Genomic DNA, 22,855 nt, shown 5'->3' on the forward strand with positions numbered 1-22,855 from the left:
GTTCGTGTGAGACCAGGCCCAGCGGGCTCCCCACCCCCCGACTAGGAGCCGGGCCTTTACCACTGCCAAGCAGTCCCTCTTGTTACCCCGCCAACAGCTTCATTTAGAAACCCGTTTCTTAAGTTACTCAGTTGACAGGTTTACTAAGTGCTTTTTTGGAGGATACCAAAGAAAGTGAAGATGAGAGTCCTTGGCAACCCCTTTCCCCTCTACACCCAGCTGACCCCCTTGGCCAGCACAGAAGAACCAGTGAGGGCGGCCACTGTCACCTCCTGTGTCCCCAAGTGAGTCCTCCTGCTTACGTGCCTGGATGAGGCCAGCAGAGCTAAGAGTCAGGCCTGGTCGGGAGGCCAAATTTCAGGGTCCCTGAGGCTCTGTAGGGAACTGCCCCTTCGTGGGTTTCCTGATCCCCCGTCCCCGGTGGAGAGGGCAGCAGCCATCTCTACCCACCTGGATGCCAGGCCCCCAGCCCATTCTCAGCTTCTTCTTGGTCTCTCCCATGGCTGTGGCTGTAGGAGCCTCCGCCGCCTTCTCCAAGGGGAGGGACTGCCCCCTCCCCAAAGAAGGTCATGGGGACATAATGAGATGTGACTGGACCCTCTGTGGGAAGTTTTCCTCTGTCATCTTTGTCGTTTTATGTTCTGTTCATTTCACGTCACCAAAGAATGAACCAGTCGCACACAGTAGGTTTTCAGACGCCGGAATCCCTTCCCCTTTCACGTGTGTCGAGCGCCTGTGACGCACCAGGTTGCCAGGTCTGGGAAGTGATCAGACTGCTTTTTCTTTTACCTGTTTCAGAGAATTTTTGTAAAATGCATGTCAGGCTTTTTTGCCTTCTCGGCTTAGCCCTTTCTGTGCACCAAGGCTGAAATTCTGAGTGTTGATGCTGGAATTGTGCCCTGGCCCGGAACACAGCCCAGCTGCATTTCTCCGGACAGTGTGGTGAGGCTGTCCCCGCCAGTCATGGGCGGGACCCTCGTGACAGCCCTGAGGGGTGGGCAGGCCGGGCTCTGAATCCCAATTCAGGCCCCACGTTGGCCGTCGCAGCTTTCCTACGGAGGCATACGAGCTCGCCCCCGATGGTCAGTTAGTGGACTTGGCCTGTTTTCTTCTTGTCAACACAGCATAGATTTATTAAATAATATTGATTAGAATTTTATATTATGGTAAAATATACATAACGTAAAATCTACTGCCTTAAGAGTATAATTCAGTGAGGTTAAGTCCATTCACAGTGTTGTGCAACTGTCACCACCATCCACCCCAAACTGAAACTCTCCCCATTAAACACAGCTCCCATCCCCCTCCCCCAGCCCCTGGTGACCACCGTTCTACTTTCTGTCTCTCTGACTCCTCTCGGGACCTTGTGTAAGTGGAATCCTACAGTATTTGTCCTTTTCTGTCTGACTGCTTTCACTTAGCATAATGTCCTCAAGGTGCATCTGTGTTGTAGCATGTGTCAGTGCTTCGTTCCTTTTTAAGGCTAAATGGTACTCCATTGTATGGGTAGACCACCTTTTGTTTATCCACTCATCAGTCGATGGACATTGGAGTTGTTTCCACCTTTTCGCTATTGTGAGTCATGCTGCTCTGAATGTGGGTGTACAGGTATCTGAGTCCCTCCTTTCCGTTATTTTGGGAGCAATACCCAGAACTGGAATTGCTGGATTGGACTTTTGCTTTTCATCCTGGACAAACCCACGGCAGAGAGGATAGGCCTCAAGGGCTGCCTGGGTCATCTGTGGGGAGCTAGTCTAGGGGTGGCCACCTTCCATCAAGCCTGCATCCTGTGACCCAGGGATCCATAGTTTTGACATCACCACCTTCTAGGGAACTTGCGTGTCTCCTGGCTGGCTTCCCCGGCCTCTGGCAGATCTCCGCCCTGGGGACCTGGGCATGGGTGGAAGTGGCCACCAGCAGAAGCGTCCATGAAGCCTGTTGGCTCTTCAGTGTGCACTTTACGAAGGGGCGTGGACGTGTTCTAAAGGATTTCTCCCACTAGAGATGTGTGTTGACATTAAAAATGTAGCCCGGTTGTGGTGGTTTGTGCAGACTTTATATTATGTGATTTTTTTCCTTTTTTTTCTCTTATGATGATTAGGCAATGCAGGTGTGGGACCGAGTCCCCCGAGTCTTCTTGTTCATTAACAACAGCTAACATTTGTGCAGCAGTGTTTCGGTGTATCAGGCACTGCCACGTACCTTAACCCCTTGGAACGTCACATTTTACAGGTGGAAAAGCCGAGGTCTGAGGGCTGGTGGGCCTCATCCGAGGCACCGTGAGAAAAACCCAGAGGTCGAGGGCCGAGTGGAGTTGGGAGGCCGCTTCTGAGAGCCTTTATTACCTGCTCCCATGCCACAGCTGCATCTCACTCACTCCTCGAGCCAGGGGTTTGGGAAAGGCATTATTGAAAGGTTCCCCAAAGTCTGCTAATTAAGTGGTTCTTTAACTGTGATGCTACTGCTAACTTCAACAATGGAGTCTTTTCCTAGTTTGCAGAAATGTGCAACTTGTAGCAATCGACAGAACTTTTTCAGTTAAATTCTTTTTCTGGCATTAATAATTCTTAAACTTTCGGTATTTGGGCTCTAGCAGAGGACAGAATGTCATAAGGAGCAGACAAAAATTCGCAGACAAAAATTTACAGTTCGTCAACGATTATTTGGAAGACGAGGGAGGACTTCTGAGAGTGGCCTTGTTTCTTATTTTTGCACGTGGATAAGTGCAGTTATATTTTCCATAGTCAAGTTTTTCCTTGATTGTATCATGGGATTGAATTCGTCAGTAGTTCATGGTGTTCTGCAACAATGCCTCTAGGATCTGCTTCCTGGGTAAGTTTGACAAATGCCTACTGAATCCTCCAGGAATTCCCGCTTCATCATTCCCACTGGTTGAGTCCTTTTTCTGACAGGGAACTCACTACCTCCAAAGCAAGTCCATCCCAGGCCTGGACAACTGATCTTAGAGTGGCCCACCTTATTTTGAGGTCCGTCAGTTCCCATCCTTCCATTCATCTCTCTACCCACTGGGGGAGACCTTTATGATGCATGGACCACTAGATGATGGAGTACGTGTGTGAGTTTTGGGGGGGGAGGTCCAAATTAAGAATTAATTAAGAATTAAGAACTAACCGTAAGCCTCAATGCCTGCCCTCAAGGAGCTCCTCATCACCATGGGGAGCAGTTATATAGCAGCCTGGGGACAGCCGTGATGACCAGAGATGGCAGCCATCAGTGCTGCAGGAGGTCAGAGCACAGGGTGGTTCTTGCTGTAAACCCTGACCCTGCACAGCTCTCCATGTGACCTTGAGCATGTTATTGACTATCCTTAAGCCTCCATTTGCTCACCTGTGAGGGGAGATAATGCAAGCACTTGCCTCGTAGAACTGGGAGTATGAGGTAGAGTGATGGCCGTTCGGAGCCTGGCACAGGGCCTGGCGCACGGCGAGGGCTCAGGAGAAGTGAGTTCTCATTGTGTCTTGAGACCAGGCCATTTTCTTCCAGCGATGAGCTTCCCAGACATCCATCTCCCCGGTGGCCCGCTGGCCTCAGCTCTCACCTCTGCCCCCAGCTCACCACAATCATCTGGCTAATTTCACCTCCTAAATATTTCCCTCACTTTTTCCTGCCTCAGCTACTCCAGTTCCCACTCAGCAGCTCTTGCTTGGAATATTCTAGCAGCCTCCTAACTGCTCTTTCTGCCTCCAGTGTCTGTCTTCCATGCTGTTACCAAGGTTGTTTTTTAAAGTTTATCCCTTACTTTAATTCTCTGTGCTTAAAAACTGTCTCCCACTCCCCGCTGCCCACAGCAGTACCTTCCAGCTCTTCCTTAGGCTCAGATAGAGCTGCTCTGCTTCAAGCTGGGGTTGGGGCCTGGAGCCCCACCATGCAGACTGCCCTCAGGCCCGACTCCAGAACACCGGCAAGTGGGAGACACCTGGGCCTGCAGGGGACACAGTCTGGAAGCCAGGGACTTGAGGAAGAAGATTCAAAAAATTCTTTGTAATGGATAGACAGGGCCTTTCATTTTCTGGCCACAGGTCACTTCTTCAGCCTCATCTCCTGACATGAAACTATTGACCATTTTGCAGACAGACTAGATGCCTGTGGGTCACTGAGCCTTCTTCACTCAGGGCAGCTCTCCTGGCTGGGCACCCTTTTCTCTTTAACAAGGTCCTGTGCATTCCCCAAGACCCAGATCATCTCCTTACCCTCAAGAAACGCATCTCTGGATTCGTCTGGATTGGATCATAGTGGTGGTAGTGATGGTGGTGGTGGTGGTGGTAAGGATGGTGGTGATGATAGTGGTAAAGGTGATGGTGAGGATGTTGATACTGGTGATGATGATGGTGACAGAGGTGATTGGTGATGGTGAGAATGGTGATGTGGTAATACTGGTGATGGTGATGATACTGGTGACGATAAAGGTGATGGTGATGATGGTGATGGTGATAATGCTGACGTCAGTGATGACGATGGCAAGTACCACTTATTGACTACTTTCTACGGTATGTGTGTTTTCTAAGTTATGTTACTAACTATCACAACACCTCTCCACTCCCACTACGGCCTGGAGGAAACAGAGGTACCAGGAGCTAGCACCTGTCAGTCATGGCTTTGCTACTTTGTGGCAGATCAGACTCCTCAGTAACAAGGAGATAATGAAGGGTGTTACCTGTCTGCCTCTTGGGTGCACACAGTTACGTTTTAATTAGTGAACTGTGGGCGTGGGTGTGCCTTAGAAACTGCAAATGTGCTGGAAATGTTTTTGCTGTTACCTTGTGTCCCTGAAGACAAGATGCTTGTGTGTGTGTGTCAAGGAAAAGCAAAAAGCTTTAAAAGTTCTAAAGTCACTGAGGTTGACACCCAAGCAGCAGAGTCCCTTGTGCACCTAGGATGCCCTCCTGGGAACCCCGTACACAGTTAATAACAAGATGATGTTTCTGGAAACAGAAAATGTTTCCAACATTACTTTGAAAGACTGTGAAGCTCAGACAGTATCTTCCTGGGCAAGTAGATCTTGTGTTGCAGTTATTTTTGTGACATCTGCTCTCACTGAGTAGGTATGGAAACCCCAGGTCAGCTCCTTGGAAGTTGTCTGTTCTTCTTCGGGTCTGAGCCTGCAGTTCTGTTGGCTGCCAGCAGGTCACACTGAGGTTCTGGAAGGAAATCACAGGAATAGAAAAGAATACACAATTTTTCTTGAAAATTAAAATTTTAAATGGAAAAGAACAAGATAAACAATCCTGCCACCCTACAAATGGAATTGATAAATTATGGAGCAAGATTTAAGTACAAATCAGCATACATGTCAAGTACTTTCATTGACATAATTGCTACTTATCATACTTAATGTGTATTTTTTTTTTTTTTTTTTTTTTTTTTTTTTGTGAGGAGATCAGCCCTGAGCTAACATCCGCCAATCCTCCTCTTTTTTTGCTGAGGAAGACGGCCCTGAGCTAACATCGGTGCCTATCTTCCTCCACTTTATATGGGACGCCGCCACAGCATGGCTTACCAAGCAGTGCGTCGGTGCGCGCCCGGGATCCGAACCAGCGAACCCCGGGCCGCCGCAGCGGAGCGCGCGCACTTAACCGCTTGCGCCACCGGGCCGGCCCCTTAATGTGTATTTTTTAACTCTCAGGTGGCCCTTTACTTTCAACTACAGTGTTTGCAGGCTTTGCAAAGACTCAGGCCCTGACTGGACCTTCGCTCAGCGTCCCCCAGAGCCTGCCTCTTGCCCGTCTGCATCTGAATCTCCCGGGAGCTCCATTTGCCAGCAGGTGCCTGGTGCCGCCCCATACTTGCGGAATGAGAAGCTCCACCACTGGGCCCAGGAGTGTGTGTGACATGCTCCCCACAAGATCCTGGAGCCCTTGAAGTGTGAGAACCAGGGCTCTGGGTGAGGATGACCCTTTCCCTGGCCGCCTGAGAAAAGGGAAAGGTGTGGACAGCATGATTCTTCAGCGTTTATTGGATCTTTTCCTCTTTTGTGATGATGATGGTGGTGGTTATCGTGGTGATAGAGATGATGGTGGTGATGATGGTGATTATTGTGATATTGATGATGGTGATGATGATGGTAGTGGTGATGATGGTGATTATTGTGATGTTGATGGTGGTGGTGGTGGTGATGTTGGTGATGATAGTGATTATTGTGATATTGATGATGGTAATGATGATGGTGGTGGTGATGGTGATTATTGTGATAATGGTGATGATGATTATGGTGGTGGTGGTGATTTTTGTAAGGATGGTGGTGGCAATGGTTGTCATACCTTGCTAACTTCAGGGAAAGATTGAGGAGATTGGGGTGTGGAAGAGGGGCCCAGCTCCAGGTCCTCAGATTACTCACCTCACACACTTGGGTAAGGTGTGGAAACGTTCTGAACCTCATTTTCCTCACCTGCAAAATGGAAGTAATAATATCTCCATAAGCTATAAGACCTGTGCAAATATTGGTGGTTTTATTATTAAAACTCAGAACTACATTCGATTTTAATTAAGTCTTATGTAAAGGGATAAAAGGGGAAAGAGGGCTAACCGTTCGTCAGTAGTCTGTGATGTTAGACTGTTTTCACTTATATTTTATGACATTGGTATTTAGACGTTTCTGTTTGTCTGCTTTGGTCTTGCTAAGTTGAATTTTAAAGCGTATTTCTTCAAAAATTTTTTTAGAAACAGAAAGTGCAAAAGATAATCTGACAGGCCTCCTTACCTGCCCTGTGGTGGGGTGTTCAGGAATAGGCCTGGGTCCGGTGTCCCACGCCCCGGCTGGTCCAGGCTTGTCTGCTGATGTCTGGGTGGCCCCTCCTCAGTCTTTGCTGCAGTTTCCACGCAGGGGCCCTTGACACTCCTGTGCTGCCGGTGAGCCCCCTGAGCCAGGTGGCCTGGACGGCTGGACCTCCCTGAGAGCCACCAGCCCAGGCTGACAGGCGAAAGGAGCCCAGCTCTTTTTCCCATTTTAGGTTATTGAATACATTTCTCCCCGATTTTGCCTTTGCTTAACGCAGATCAGATGTTATCTTGTCTACTGGAGCAGCGTTTCATCGTTCCGCTGACTTTGATCTCGTCGTCGTGTTTAGACCTCTCCCCTTGCTGGCGTCTCCTCTTAGCCCCGGATGCCTCCTTCCTGACATAGAGTCTGCTGCTCCTGTAATACATACTCACCCCTAATGAGCTACTTAAAAAATAAGCATTGATTTCTAGATAAAAATCACAATTAATTTAAATACCCTCTGTAAACCTTGTTACAAAAAATTGCCAAAAACACACAAAGTCTGAAATTAATTAAAATCGACAGCCTCCTTTGATGCGGGATGTGCTTCTCGTTTTTTAGTTATGGATGTGAGCTGTGTGGATATTGCTCGGGCAGAAGCAGTGGCTGCGAGAAGCCAGGTGGGGAGAATTTGCTGGAAGACCCGCTGAGTTGCCCGGCAGGAGGGGGAAGAACGGGGGGTTGTAGTTGTCCAGACCTGGCTGGCAGCCCTCCGTACTCTTACAGTGGTTGGATGACCCTCTGAACCTCAGGTTCCTCATCTGTGCAATGGGTTCAGTCATACCAGCTGCACAGGGTCTCTGGAAGGTGATGGCGAGGATGATGTTCAGAGTCAATGCTCATGCTTTTCCTCGCCCTTCCTTCCTCCCCTGTCTCCCTGCCCCAGACCAGCCTCGGAAGGCTTACCCTGCACATCTGTTGTTGCAGTCTTATTGTTTCATTCATTCACTCACTTCTGCCATGAGATAAACAGAAGCGTGGCAGGAATCAGAAATGGCAGGGACACTGGACAGTTTCTCTCATCTGGGCAAAAACACTGGGGCTGAGAGTGGGGAGGTGACTTTATCTGGGCCAATCCTAGAAGAACCGGGCAAGAACCCGGGGTTCCCAACCCCTAGCTGGCGCCATTTTTGCCCCACCATACTCCTGTCCTCTCGGCAGGTAGGGTGATCGGGGTTGGCATTTGCCGAGGCAGAGGGAGCCCCCTAAGGGCCACAGCTCTGCTCCTGGTGTAACAGAAGCCCCTTTCTCAGCAGTGGGGAGGATGTGTAGGGGCGAGGAAGTTCTTCAGCAGGATTGCTATAGTAACCGATGCATTTATATGAAGTTACATTCATGGTCAACCTTTTGTCAGTTTCTCTTCCACGATGCTCAGAATCACTCAGCGTGTCCTTGAGCAGAGCACCCCGTAGGCTTCTATTCCCTCATTGGTGCCTGTGCAGCTATTATGTGGGGCCATGGAGGAGCCAGGGCCCCCCCCGCCCCCCCACTTCTGAAGGAGCACAGGTGCAGGGCCAGACCTACCAGGGACCGTCCTTAGGTGCTGCTCTTCACTGATCACAAATGCTGGGCAGTTACTCGGCATCTCTTAGCACCCTGGTTTCCTCATCTGCAGGCAGGGGAGTCACATACACCTCATTGTTAGGCTGTTGGTTCCTTTGTCCATTGAGCCGGGGGTTTCCTGAGCACCTGCCGTGTGCCAGGCCCTGGGGGAGGGCTGGGCAAACAGACCACAGCGCAGGGTCCCTGCCCTTGACAAGCTCATGGCCAGGGAACAGATCAGATGAGGGCACCCCAACCTGATGAGTGAAAGGAAGGGCTCAGAGGTCTGAGGGGACCTGAGAAGGAGCCACCAGTCCAGCCGGGGGCTGCAGGAGACAGTGTCCGTGAGAGGTGACACAGGAAAAGTACAGACTTAGTGATGGCGGGTTCTTGCCTCCCCCCTCTCCCCCTCCTCCCCCCCCCCACCCCCTTCCTCCCAGTCCCCAGTATTACCCCTCTGTCTCCCCCTGTCTTTGGAAGCTTTGGACAGTAAAGGCCGGTTCCTCACCAGATTCCTTGGTCCCAGAGACAAATAAATGGCAACCTCCACCCCCCCCCCCCGCCCCCATGTCCCTGCAGATGGCGGCTACAGAGAACAGAGAACAAAGCTTGGGAGTTATTTATTTCTCACTTTGCAGAAATGTTTATTTGAAAGCAGCACGGTAAGGTGGGATGGTTTGATTTGATTAGCAAGTCTAAATGTATTAGCGGGGAGACAGAAACGCTTTTACAATTAGCGGTAATTAGCTGCGCTGATGACTCTGGGTGGCCTTGCGGGGTGACAGATGTGCTTCCTGGTCCCCGTTAGGCTGGGAGGGCACTTTCCCCTTGTGAAGGGCCTCTTGTTCCCTGGGGGCGTGGGACCCCAGCCCCGTCGCTTCACAGAGACGCGTGTGCCGTACCCGCTTGTGTTGTGTAAAGTGACTTTGTGGTTTTCTGGGGGGGGGCAGTGGGCCTGACTTTTGGGGAGCCGGCGTCCTCTAGGCTGCCCTGATTTGGCACCACCGATGACAGCAGCAGTGGATTCCTTTGTACCCTGCTCATCTCTTTATGGGTCCCTTTATCACAGCCCAGCCCTCCAACCCCCGTCCCTCAGGTCTCCCTGTGGGCTCTCTCTCCAAGACTGGGCCTCTGCCGGGTCCAGGCCCAGCTGGCTGCTGCGAGGACGCCCTCGGGTATGTTTGTGGGTGTTGCCGGATGCCTGGTAACACTGTCAGGTGTGGCGTGGACTCAGACACTGGGACTATGTGACCGCCTCTTACCAAGTCAGTTTATCTCAGTGTGTATTGCAGGGACTTTGAGCAAGGGTCGGGGGGTGGGTGGAAGGGAGACACCCATGTCTCTCCTGTCCCCCAGGAGTTCCCGGTCTTCCGATGGGGGCACCAGACACGCAGACATCCTGCAGAAGGAAGCCAAGTGCTTCCCGTGGGGTGATGAGGATGTTTTGGAACTTGATAGAGGTGGTGGTTGCCCCAACTTTGTAAATGTACTCAATGCCACTGAATTGTTCTCTTTAGAATGGTTATTTTTATGTTATGTGAATTTCATCTCAATTAAAAAAAAAAGAAGCAAAGTGCTGAGATATTTTGGAAATGCTGTAGACTGGGCACATCTCAGAGGCTTTAGTGGGATGAAGTTTCTGAAAAACTGAGCTGATAAATGGAGATGATCATGGAATCTGAGTCTGGCTCTGAGGTGGGAAAGAGCCAGAGGGGTGAGGAGAGGAGGGGCGTGTGCAGTGAGTGCCAGGGGCACAGTGAAGCCCCAGGCCCGGGAGGTGTAGCACGTCCTTTGGGCAAGAGTGAGGAAGAGGCTGGAAAGACAAGTGGGCAGAAGGGAAACCATGTTTCCTTTCTGCCTCTGGCTGCCCTCCAGGGGCTGCAGGAAGGGGGCAGTGTGTGCATCTTTATGGCTGGAAGGAGGCTGCCCTGCAGCCCCACTGCCCCACCTGCCCTAAGGTGCCACCCCCGGCTGTCGTGCCCGTTAGAGACCACGGCAGCCTCTGGAGCGTGTCTGCCTTTTCCGTGGCTTCACGGGTGGACCTGGCCTCAGCTGCAGTGTCTGCCAGGGCTGCTTGGAGAGGCAGCCCTCAGACGGCAACTCCTCGCTGTCCCCCACAACCCCAAACGGTCAGGAGGATGCCCTGGCCTCTGGATCTGTGCCAGGCTGGGACCAGGCACTGTGGGTGCAGCAGAGGGAGACGGACATGGTCTGCCCACAGGGGGCTGTCAGTCTGGAACTGCCCGAGGCTGCGTGGTGGGGGTGTCTGAGGGAGCTGGAAAGGGATACAGCTTGAGGAGATGCTTTCTGAACTCAAAGTGCAATTAGAGTGTAAGGGATTATTTTTATCAGGGCTGGGGGGTGGCAAGGAAAATGTTTAGCTGTGAGCTGGGAAAACGTGCACTCCTGCAAAGAGAGGACTCTAGGTGGGTGGGCCTCACTCAGGGCCTCCGAGCAGAGACCACACAGGACACTGGCCTGTCCAGTCCCCCAAAGGAGACGTGTTTGGTTCCTTGGAATGAAACCATGGTCCAGAGTCTTCCCAGGGCATGATGGGCAGACAGGCCTTCCTAGAAAGGGAAAAGAAGAGTCCATCGACATGTGAAAAGATGCCCAGCCCTACCCGTGTCAGGGAAATGCCAGCGAAAACCACAGCGAGCTTCCATTTCCTCCTCATTAGATTACACTAACTGAGGGAGCTGCCGGTGCCCAGGGCTGGTGAGCATGTGGACCAGCCAGAACTCTTATGAAGTGCTCGTGGGCCAGAAATTGGAGAATTTGGAAAACAATTTAGAGTTACCTAGTAAAGCTGAAGATAGATACACGTATCCTGTGACCCCAGAATCCCACTTGTAGGTATATACCTTAGAGAAATTCTTACACAGGTGTACTAGGAGACCTGCACATTCCCAGCAGCTGAAATAAAACAAAACAAACAAAATGGTGAGGACTGAGATGTCTACTGACGGTAAATAGATAAATAGGTTCATGCGTGCACAGTACAGCTGTGAAAGGGGTGAGCCAGGCCACATGAACCCGAGGAACGTGTCATTGAGTCCAAATAGGAAGTTGCAGAGGAATACTTTGGTATGACGCCATTTATATAAAGTTAAAAAACATGCAAAACAAAACAGTATATTTTTTGATAAACATATTTGGTAAACTATAAAGAAAAGTCAGGGAAGGATAAATATGAAATAGTAGTTACCTGTGCGTGGGAGGGGATGAGGAGGGTGTGCAGGGGTATTTCAAAGCTTAGTTCATTTTCTTAAGCTGGGTGCTATGTATACGGATGGTATTGTTTTTCTTTAAATGTTACACATATTTTATTGTTTCTAATATCTCTTCGGTACTTAATAAAACACATGTACATTTTTAAAGTGAACCTGCATGTATGGGGCATCCTGCCTCAAACCCGCAGAGAGATTCTGGGCTTTAGAGCAGGCAGACAGAGGGGTCAGGGCTGTCCTTGGCCATACACTCTCCGGGGACAGGGCACCTTCCAGCTTCCCAGAGGAAGAAAGTTGTGTGACGTTTGGAAACAAGACAGAACGGTCAACAGTACATGAAACCAGCTGTGTAAATTGTAAGACATAAGTCATAAATTTGCTTTTTTCCCCCTAAAGTAGCGAAAAGGCCACATTTTTAATTTTGTTTCTAACCGAGATACATTCTGGAAATGAAGCAAAACCGATTAGCGCCCTCTCTTGGGCAAGGCGGGGTGGAGCCCTGGCGTCTTGGGCGGGAGGAGCGGCTGGGCCGCGTTGGGTCAGCACCGCGGAGAGCGCCTGCGCTGCCTCATTCTCTGGTGTGGGTGGGCGCGCCTCGGTGAATGGGGCAGCTTTGGGGAAGGAGGGTGACTCTGGAGACCTGGGTTGGGATCCTGCCTCCTGCACGTCTCAGCCGTGTGGCCGTGGGCAAGTCTCTTAGGGACCTGGAGCCTCAGTTCCCTCTTGTTTTCCTTGGAGGAGGAGATGAGGCAGGGAAGGTGCTGCCATGGCACCCAGCACGGGCTCCGTGCTCTGAAGATGGTCGTCCTGGCTAGCAAACCCATTGTGCTGTCGGAGGGGAAGGGGCTCCTTTACACAGCACAAGTGGGTCCGGCACACGTGTCTCTGTGACGTGCCTCATTGGCCAACAGGGTGGTCAAGGGGGCTGGGGTGAGCAGGTCATGGCGGGAAGGGCCAGACCAGTCCTGCTTGTTGGAGCCATGTGACATCTGAGTGGTGACCAGTGTCACTAGGCTCTTCACACACTTTCTAGGCTGGCATAGGGGGTGAGGGGACAGGAGCCCCCTGTGGCTCTGCGAGGTCCCTGCCCGTCTACCACCTGCGCTTCTGCTCAGGACCAGCCTCAAGGTGGCCAGAGCGGGAGTGAGGCCAGGCAGGTGCCACACGTCCTCAGGCACATCCCAGTGGTGAGGCCGGTGGAGGGAGCAGAGGTGTCTCAGCCAGGAGCTTGGAACCTTGACCCTCAGTCCCTGGAGAGAAGGTGACTTGATGCACGTGAGGGGGTAGAGGGATGGTGGTGGTGGCCTCTAGAAGGTTCTCTGCTCTTTTCTCTTTTCTCAGTAAAAGGAGAAGCAAGGCCCTCAGGTTCTGAGAGAGCGGGTGGAGGAGGCATGAAGAGAGAGGAGAAGGTGGGAGTCATTGGCCAGGAGAGCTGGCCAGGCTGTGCTCCATGCTGGAGGAAAAGCAAAGACTGAAGACTGAGGATTCTCTCAGCTTTAAATTCCAGGGCGTTTGCTTCTAATCACAACACCCATTTGTTAATTCATGTTTCTTTTTGACTTATTTATCCACCAGTTGGGTACTGAGCAGTATTATATGATCTAAAAACTCTGAATAACAGAACGTTAGACCGTTAATTGAAACAAATTGGTTGGCATCTTCATCTCCCTGTACCACCCTGGTCTTATTAAATCTAAATCATATTCGCACTCAGCAGCTCTGATTTGAACTGTAAAGCCAGCAGGGGTGGAAGGAGACTTGCTGTTTGAAGAGCCGTCTTTCTCCTCCAGTCTAGGGCTTGATTTGACATACGCTGTTCAGCATCAGGCTGCGTCCATGAGGGCTGGTGAGGTGGTGACCAGCTGTGGGCACAGTGCATTTGTCTGGCGTTAAAACTCCGCATAAGCTGCGTGGATGAAGGAGTTGGTGCTGTGTGGCATCAGGACACTTGGGGATGTAGGTTGTGTACATGAAAATGCAAGCGTGGGTCACACTGGGGCACGTTTGTGCAGACCCTTATGTCCTTACAGACGTATGTGTTTACAGCATCGCACAGCAACACTCCAGGGCCAAGAATGGAACGGATGTTTCACTCCTGTCTGTTGTCAAGACTGCTGTGGCCCCAGCCCAGAGCTTACAGTGCTTCTGAGCAAGGAGGAGGGGTCAACCTAGTCCAGAGGTCTCGAGACACCCGCTCCCAAGCTCCAAACTTGGATAGCACATCAGTGTCTGAAACATGTGGACCTAGAATGGTTTCTAGTAATTCTTCTGGCTTACTCCTGCTAATCCTGTAAGAGCTGACTTGACAGCTCCTCCTCTGAGAAGTCTGCCCTGACTTCACGGTGCTAGACTAGGTCTTCTTCAGCTGGTAGCACAACTCTGGGAGCAGGGGCCAGACAGTCCCCTCCCGTGGTGCCCCCACCCACCTCCAATGGTGCCCTACAAAAGCTGGGAAAACAGTAGGTGCTCGATATATGTTCGTTGTATTTCAAAATGGTTACTTTCCCCCTCCCCTCAACCAAGCAGCAGAGGGGTTTTCTCCAGTCTTTACTGTGAGAACTTGATGGGGTTCCTGGAGGTAACACTCACAGAAGTGTGCGGGTCCATCCCTCTTAGATTGGGCCCCTTGGAGTTTTTTGTGTGTGTGTGTGAGGAAGATCAGCCCTGAGCTACTAATCCTCTTTTTGCTGAGGAAGACCAGCTCTGAGCTAACATCTGTTGCCAATCCTCTTCCTTTTTTACCCCCAAAGCCCTAGCAGATAGCCGTATGTCATAGTTGCACATCCCTCCAGTTGCGTATGTGGGACGCGGCCTCAGCATGGCCGGAGAAGCGGCGCATCAGTGCGCGCCCGGGATCCGAACCTGGGCCACCTGCAGTGGAGCGCGCGCACCCAACCGCCAAGCCACGGGGCCGGCCCCCCTTGGAGTTTTTAACTCTCAAGCTCATCTACACTCAGCCTCCAGCAGTTTGTTGAAGTTCTCGATTAAGTGTTTCTACCAGTTCCTGGTTCCAGCAGCTTCTGTTCGCAGTAAGCCGTGATGCTCTGTAGCCGCCTGTCTCCCAGGCAGCCTCCTGCCTCCCCTCCCTTGCCCTGCCTAGTTACCAGGCCTGTGTGAGGGCCCGAGTTATCTGGCAGCAAAGACACAGTCCCTGCTGTGTAAGGAGCTCCCTATCTCAGAGAGCAAACACGCACACAGCTCAGTGCACCCTGCTTTGGGGAGGGAAAGGGCCATATTGGTCCCAGGAGGTGGTCAGCCCCACCAGGGCCAGGCACGCAGGAAGTGCTACTTCAGTGTTTGTAGAATGACTGAGTGAGAGTTTGTGATTGCCAACTCTGTATCTGACTCTGCCCCAAGTCCCCCTGAGCTGACCCATGCAGAGAGTTTGGACTCAACAGTGTGGGCCACCGCCCTCTTCCTCCATCCACTCGGGAAGTCATCTCAGCCAAGACTGGGTTCCAGACTTCTTTGGCTTTTCAAGGTTTCCCTCCCTTAACAAATAATGAAAATGCACAATAGGCCAAAATGCCCAAATGCATAACTCATTATGCATTTTCCCAAAGTGAAAAAAAATAAAGAAAAAAAATAAAGAAAAGAGTTCTCCTTAATCACCTTTCATATTTTCATTAACAACATCAAAGCGACTAGGTCTGGAAAAACCAATCTGAGTCATCATCATCTGGAAGAAGTTGATGAGGAAAGCAGAGGAATTTGAATTTCAAAGCCAAGCCTTTATCTCTCGTTAATGTTTTCTGCTGTGAGGGCTCCCCCAAGACCCAGCCGTGTCATCCATTAGAGGAGTGCGTGAATCTGAACAAACGTGGCATCCTTGCTCACTTTAAAGCATTCAGGGCCGACAGTGTGGGCAGCCCCACCGTGAGCCCACGTGACCCCTTCTCTCCCCCGCCCCGCCTGACTCGGGGATTCCAGTGCCGGGCTGCTCAGCCTCTCTGAGCCTGCTTCCTTGTTCGTTTGTCAGCGGCTGTGGGGCACCTGTTGCCTGCCCAGCCCTGCGCTGGACCAGGTGGGGTGTGAGGTGTAAGATGGGACACGCCCTCAGTGGGCTCTCTGCCCAGCGGGGAGACACACCCAACCCCGCGTGGGAAGGGTCAGCACAGGCTCGAGTCAGGGCACACAGTGACGCAGAGGACAGCGTCTCCTGGGTGCGTGGGCTCCTGGAGTCTGGTCTGCGTTCTCCAAGGTGCAGGACAGCGTGGGGAGGACAGGGCCACCCGAGGCCAGGCCTGAGGACACCGGAAGTTCTGGAGTCAGTGGAGCTGTGTTGGGTCCTTGGGACGTCTGCAGGCACCTGGGGACACGACTGGGAAACACACATAAAGGCCTGGAGTAGAAATGTACAGCCCTTTGCCCCCATTTTCCTGGCTCTGCAGCGTTGCCACGCTGGTGTGTAGGGAGCCTCGGGGGCGCGTTCCTCTGCTGCCAGCCCTGATTGGCCCTGAAAGAGGCTGAAATCCTGCACAGAGTGGGGCTGTTTACCAGGCACTGTTATCACCTGGAACTGGCAGAAAGAATTCAGGGGAGGACGGAGAAATCCCGAGGATACCTCGCCGGATGAGAGGTGCAGCCGGACTTCAGAGGCACCACCTCGAACAGGCTCTGCTGGCGTGTCCGGGATGGTCGAGGGTGACTCTCTGTGTCCAGAGCTGTGAAGTGAGGGACTCCCTGCAGGGGCATTAGAAACCCCTCCAAGTCCGGGCGGGCCCTGGGGGCAGGGAGGGGACGTTTGGAGGGGAGGCAGGGCCCAGATCCAGAGGCCCGAGTTCCAGGATAAGGAGCGGTTGCTTCAGAGCAGCCAGGGACTTTGACCACACAGGTGCCCAGCCCCCCTTTGCCCGCTGAGCCCACGGCTCTAGGGAGGGCCCGAGAGTCAGGCCTGGGAGCTCTGCTGTTGCAGGTGGCAGCAGTGCAGAGGCCGTGGTCTGTGCAGTGAGAGGTGGCCTGTAGGTGTGGCTGGGGTCACGCTCGCCTTCGTGCCGTACTGGGTTGGCTTAAAGGGTGGGCCCTGGGGGGCCACCGGCGGTTGTGCAACAGCAGATCTGGAGGGGTGGGTGTGGGGCTGCCGTCCTGCACACTTGGCCCTGCCCGGCCCAGCCCTCAGCGGACCCAGGTGCTGCCTTTGGTGTTACAGCTCTGGGTGACCAGCGTCCGCCCAGCGGCTTTGCAGAGTGGACTGGGAATTGCTGGGAAAATAGTGTGCAGAAAAGGATTCCCCCACCTTTCTCCGCAGGGCAGGTCACGTGGCCAGCCCAGCGTCAAGGGAAAACACCGCAAAGTCACATTGCCTAGGGGCGTGGACACGGGACAGTCAGGACTTGCAGCTGGTTTTGCCGTCTCAGGACTCTTTCACTCTTTCTCCCTGGAAGTAAACGTGGCCTTGGGCTGGGCGCACAGCCTCTCTGGGCTCTGGTTTCACCAGGTGTCAAGTGCTGGGATGGGAGTGTGATCTCTGGGCCTTTCCAGAGCTCTCCTCCTGTAGTCTCATGAGATGACCGTGCTGCCGGAGGACATGAGGATGACAGAGCAGTGACCCTGAAGGCCCTCCAGGCACGTGGAGAAATGAGGCAGGGTTCAGAGCTCAGCTCCGACACTTAGTAGCTGGATGTCCTTGGGCCAGTTACTTAACCTCTCTGTGCCTCTGTTTCCTCATCTGTAAAATGGGCACAGTATGGGCCCTGATGGGACTGTGGTGGAGGTTGAATGAGCTGGTGGAAATCCAGCACTTAGCGCCCTGCCTGGCGTATGGTAAGCCCCGACAAACGGGAGACTTTGTTATTCTCATTAAGCACAAGCTGGCTTCCTGGCCTTTCACACACCTGATCCCCTGTAGTCCTCAAACAGCTGTGTTTCAGTTGGTGGGTAGAGGCCAGGGGGTGAACCCCAGGCCCTCCTGACTCCACAGCTCATGTGCCTCTCCCACCTCTGACTAGGAGCGGGCGCTGCGGGAAGGGGGGAATGTACGGTGTAAGAACCCCACAGTTGTTTGTGGGGGACCTAAGGTATAAGAACCCACGCTTGTCTGTGCGGCCGACTGCGGGGTATCCTTTGTGATGGAAACGCCCTTTGTTCTCCTGGTAATTGATGTGAGCAGGGCCAGGCCACGTGCCTATCAAGTGGCGACCACGTTGCTCTGCTCCTGTGTCAATTAGCCGTGTGAAGCCAGGGGTGACTCCAGCCACAGGACGTGTCCCTGTCCTTCAGGGCAGTGGGTGTAGGGAGTCCAGGAGCTGAGCATCTTGTAGTGCCAGAAAGTAACAAACAAACAAAAATCACAGCACTAGGGACATGTCAAAGGGACGAGGGAGCCTCTCAGAGAGTGCCCGTGGCCACGCTGGGGCCATTTGAGCAGCAAAATGTAGTATTGGATTATAACCCAAAGCATAAAATAAATATGGATCAGTCCCTACTGATTTAAATAAATAAGGGAGAAGAGACAAGTACCCTACTCAGAAGAATTCCAAATAAATTATGTGACGAGGACACTCCGCCCTCGAGGAGGTGGGCCGTCACTCCCACGCCTGAAGTGTGGGCTGTGCGTGGTGACGTCCTCTCAGAGAGGACAGTGTGGCCGGCGGAGAGGAGTGAGTTCACAGTGAGAAGACTGACACACGCCTCAGCCTGGTGACCCAGGTCCGCGCCACAGGGATCAGTCATGTTGATAGCACGGGCCCTGAGAGGAGGTGACGAGAAGGGCACCTCATCTCTGTGGTCTTCCTCCCAAACCTGTGACCCCGGTCCAAGCCCAAGTAAAACGTGAGGCACATCCCAGTTGAGGGACGTTCTACAAAACCCCTGACCGGCACGTCTCAGAACGGTCAAGGGAAGTCTGAGAAGCTGTCCAGCCCAGAGGAGCTAAGGAGACGTGACGACGAGATGTGACGTGGGATCCTGGATGGGATCCTGGACCAGAATAAGGGCATCAGGTAAAAGCTGAGGAAATCTGAACAGAATGTGGACTTTAGTTAACAATATGTCAATGGCAACGTGTCGGTGTTGGTCCCTTGGTGGAAACAAGTGTACCGTGTTGATGTGAGATGTTAACAGGAGGGACGCGGGGGGTGGGGCATATGGGAACTCTGCTGTCTTGGCAACTTTTCTGTAAATCTAAAACTATTCTCAAATTAAAAGTTTATTTTAAAAAATTAAAATTAAGTAAAAAGGATTCAGGAGCTAGCAACCGTGCTGCTCTTGATGGTGGCCTGAGCCGCCGTCCCCTGAGCAAGGGGATGCTCACTTCAGGGGACTCGGTGGCCAGAAAAAGTCCCCGATTCAGCCTACACGGCCCTCCACGGGGAAGCAGAGGGGGACTCGTGTTTCATTGGGAACGCACGGAGACGTGGTCACCTCTGCTTCGTATTTTTCTGTGTGCGCGCAGGAACGTTGTGATGTGGGGAGGGGGGACACGTGGAGCCTCGTGGAGACTGTTAGGAGGGAGAGGCTGGCCTCGCTTTGTAAAGCACTAGTCTGAGAGAGGGCGCCACGCCCGCGCCTGTGCAGCAAAGCCACCTGTCCTCACGTGGCCTCGTGCACCTCCCCGGTTCAGAGCTGTCTCCCGTCACCCTTTTATGTGGTCTTCACAGCTTTGCTCGTGGGTCCGGCGGGCGGTACGTCTGCTCCTGTGCTGGGCCCTCACGCTCACACGGAAGCTGGCAGGGTGGGCAGCCTGCCCTGTGCTGTCCACAGCTTGCTTGCCCCCCACCGGGGGGTACATGATGGAAGCATCCGGCTCAGAGGCCCAGGACCCGCCCATCTCCTGAAACCCACCTTTACTCTTTCTGACAGTCTTTCTGCACTCTCATTTGCCCTCAACACCACAACCCACCACAGTAAGTTCCTACAACTTCATGGTCATTAAGATACAAACTTACGCATCACCCACTGCTCTTCAGTATCTACAAAATAAAACTCAAATGCTGACATTCCAAAGCCTCCCTTGGGGCATTCCAGAGCACAGAGAGATTCAGCCCATCTCTCCTGTGTCCGGTGCCCAGCCTTCCCGTGTGGACACAGGCACCACCCAGAGCTAAAGGAGTCCTTATTCTAGAAAGAATGGGCAAAGACATCTTTGGGGAAGATGAGTTTTAGGATAGTTGGGGGAAACCGAGGAGCAGAGGATCGAATCCAAACTTGCTTCTTTGGACTCCCACTTCAGGGCCCTGTTATAAGTCTGACTTCCTCAGGCTCGTAGGTGGTTTAAAGCAGCGTTTGGACTTGTATGAGCAGTGTTGGCGGAGTGTACCAGACATTTTCTGCCTTAAGGAAGCAAAGAACATGGTTTGGCTTCTTAGGAGAATTACTGCTTTTAACGACTTCTGCCAGGAACAACAAACATCAGCTCAGGGCTTGGGATTGAAGCCAAGTTGCTGTGATGACAACAGGTGAAGGAGATAATGTACAATGTGAGTGCCAATGGCTAGTGTTGCTCAGGTGTGCAAGTGAGCAGCTGAGGAGCATCCTAGCGTCTGGTCCCTCTTGGGACCTTGTCTGGGTCAGCACTGAGCCAGGGGCAGCACTCAGCCCGGTGTCTTTCTGAGAAGGCAGATGGGGCGTGCTTCCTAGATACCATCCAGGATGAGGGATGCTGCTCTCTGCACCCAGCGGTCCAGTCGGGATAAAGGGACCTCCGGGAAATAAGTAAGATCACTTTCTGTAAAAAGGACGTCTTTTAAAGAACATCAGACAGAAACGACACTATGTCCCCCATCAAAAATTTCACACCTTTCACACCTTTGGCCCATCTCAGTTCAGACCCAGATGTCAGGGCTGACTGGCTACTGTGGCTACTGTGTTGGACAGCACAGGTCCAGACCCTCTCAGTCCGGCCCCGAGGACAGCTGTGTGGACTGTGGGGCCTCCTCCCGGGGGAGAGAGAAATGCTGCTGTGGAGGAAGGCACAGGGCAGCTGCCCCAGTTTCCACCTGAACCTGGAACTCTGGTCACTCTCTCCTCACTCACCATGTGGCCCTCGGTAGCTTCCCAAAGGTCTTCATGCCTCGGTGTCCTCACGTGCAAATGGGAGAAGAAATGGTCCTGGTGGGTTCTTTTGGACATTAATGAGGAAACAGTTGCAACAGGGCAGCACTTGGCGTGTGGTAAGGATTCCACCAATTGTAGCTACATATTATTTTCTCACACTCGAGTTTAGTGGCAACGCTTTTCCAAAAGGAAGCTGTGCCGCTCCTCCTGCTGCCGGGCTGGGACGTCGGGATGGACCGACTTCCCGGATCATCCTTTCCTGCACAGCCACACGGGAAGCCGTAAACCAAAGGCTCTCTTCTACCTTCCCCGAATGCATCCAAGAGATTCAATATCAACAACATACAGTTAAATTCTTCCAACTTATTTTTTTCACACTCTAAAAACAATCTCATTCTCATATTTTAAGATTTTGTAAGTTCAGTTTATCTTGCTTTTAATTTTTCTAATTTTGCATATTTCTATTTTTATTTTAGTTTCTTAATTTTTTAATCTTTTTTGTGTTTTATAATTATTCATGTTTATTATGATTTTGCTGCATTAACTCCTAGGAGCTACAACTGTTTACACTTCAAATCCCAAATTTTGTTGTGAAACCTCTTCAAAATGTTCAAAAGGTTCTATCCACTGCTCTCCTTTGTGAACACTCTTATTGATGCCTCTCTTTCTCCCTCAAAAGGACTCTAACCAATGAGAAGAATTCTAGGCAACTAGATTTGCTAATTTTCTCTTACAGAAATCAAATTAATTTTCCCCAGGAAGTTATGCTGGCTGACCTGATTGATCTTATGTTCTGGTCTCTTTTAATATGACCCAAAGAGGCTCAATAAGGAGAAAGAGTATAACTCTTTACAATACACTGGTCAAGACCCGGCCCTCAACTTTGTGCAATTGACATGACACCCACGGGTCCACTAGGGGAAGGTGGAAGAGAGCCTTTGGGTTATTGGTTCCCGTGTTGGCTGTGCAGGAAAGGATGATCCGGCAAGTCAGTCCATCCCACTCTTCCAGCCCGGCAGCAGAAAGAGCAGCACGGCTTCTGTCTGGGAAAGTTCTGGTACTAGACTCAAAATTCTGCCTCCTTGGGCCAGTTCTTTATCACCATATTGTGAAGTGTTATATTCTTTCTCCTTATTGAGCCTCTTTGGATCATGTTAAAATTGTCCTCAGCATTTGTCAAAGAAAATAATACTTATCATTGAAAGACCAGAGAGTCAAGCTAATGAATTTTACCACCACCCCGCAAAGCCTGGTGTCTCCCCTCATTCTGTGAACACCGCTGCCTTTCCGCTCTGGTGCAGTGGCAGAGATGCTCCACTGGGGGGCACTGGAAACCTGTCTCTGAGCATGTGGCTGCACTCTGGGGAACCAGTCAGATGAGAAGTCACCCTTATGTTTGCTCTGGGCTATAATTGTCTACTTCTGTAGGTGTGTGGCACCTTGGTTATATCCACGAGACATGCAAACTGAAGAAAGGCTAACAAGATACTATGATAATCTCTTGTACATACATTTAAAAAACATTTAGACTCCAAAAAAGATTTCGTAAAGCTCATGGTTTCTATGACTAAAATATATGTGTTTTGCACAGGTGTGCGCATGTCCATGTGCATATGTGTGTGTGCATGCCTATGTGTGTGCATTTCTGTATGTCTGTGCATGTATGCCAATATGTTTACATGCGCACACATGTGTGCAAGTATGCGTGCACGTGTGTGCATGCGTGTCGACTGAGAAGGAAGGAGCCTGGCTTTTCTCGGGGCCTGATTTATGCCTGATCTGCTGGCGTCCAAAGCCCATGACCCTTCCACTCAGAATTCTGACTTTTCCATAACAGGGACTAGCAGAGTCAAAACCACATCGTGCTGTTAGATTAAAACTAGAACATTTCCACTGTCAGCAACATACGTTCTGGTCGGCCACCTAGTAGCTGTGTGGTGAGGGCAGGTGAAGTTACTTAGACAGGCCTGTATTTCCTCTCTGATAGGCAAGGGCGATGTTTGGATCAGATGGCCTCTCCATTCTCTGCAAGCCCTGGAACTCCAGGCCTGTCATTCCTACCCCCTCTCTCCCCCTCCCTCCCCCCTCCCTGGCTCTCTCTCTCTTTTTTCCTAACCTTCTCCTCCCCAAGTCAGTATTGGAGGCACCTGCCACAGAGACCTGCTGTCTGCCTCTTTGGGAGCATCTGTTCATAAATGTAAGAAATCAGTCCACTACCTCTCATTCTGCTCACCAACTGGCCTTGCATCTTCCTACACTAAGAAGGCAGACATTTGACCCTTTTTAAACTGTCACATGTTATGGCAGCATC

At 51.6% G+C, this 22,855-nt stretch overlaps 1 long non-coding RNA gene across 1 annotated transcript in view; it reads left to right on the forward strand.

Annotated features, from left to right (window-relative positions):
• Window positions 1-2,112: 2,112 nt before the first annotated feature.
• LOC131402597 (uncharacterized) overlaps window positions 2,113-22,855 on the forward strand; it is a 30,591-nt gene continuing 9,848 nt past the window's right edge. The window contains exons 1-2 of the long non-coding RNA XR_009218805.1: window positions 2,113-2,832; window positions 5,645-5,944. This is a non-coding gene — a long non-coding RNA (uncharacterized LOC131402597). The remainder of the gene's footprint in view (window positions 2,833-5,644; window positions 5,945-22,855) is intronic.

Source organism: Diceros bicornis, unplaced genomic scaffold, assembly GCF_020826845.1.
Source record: "Diceros bicornis minor isolate mBicDic1 unplaced genomic scaffold, mDicBic1.mat.cur scaffold_181_ctg1, whole genome shotgun sequence".
NCBI classification, from domain to species: domain Eukaryota; kingdom Metazoa; phylum Chordata; class Mammalia; order Perissodactyla; family Rhinocerotidae; genus Diceros; species Diceros bicornis.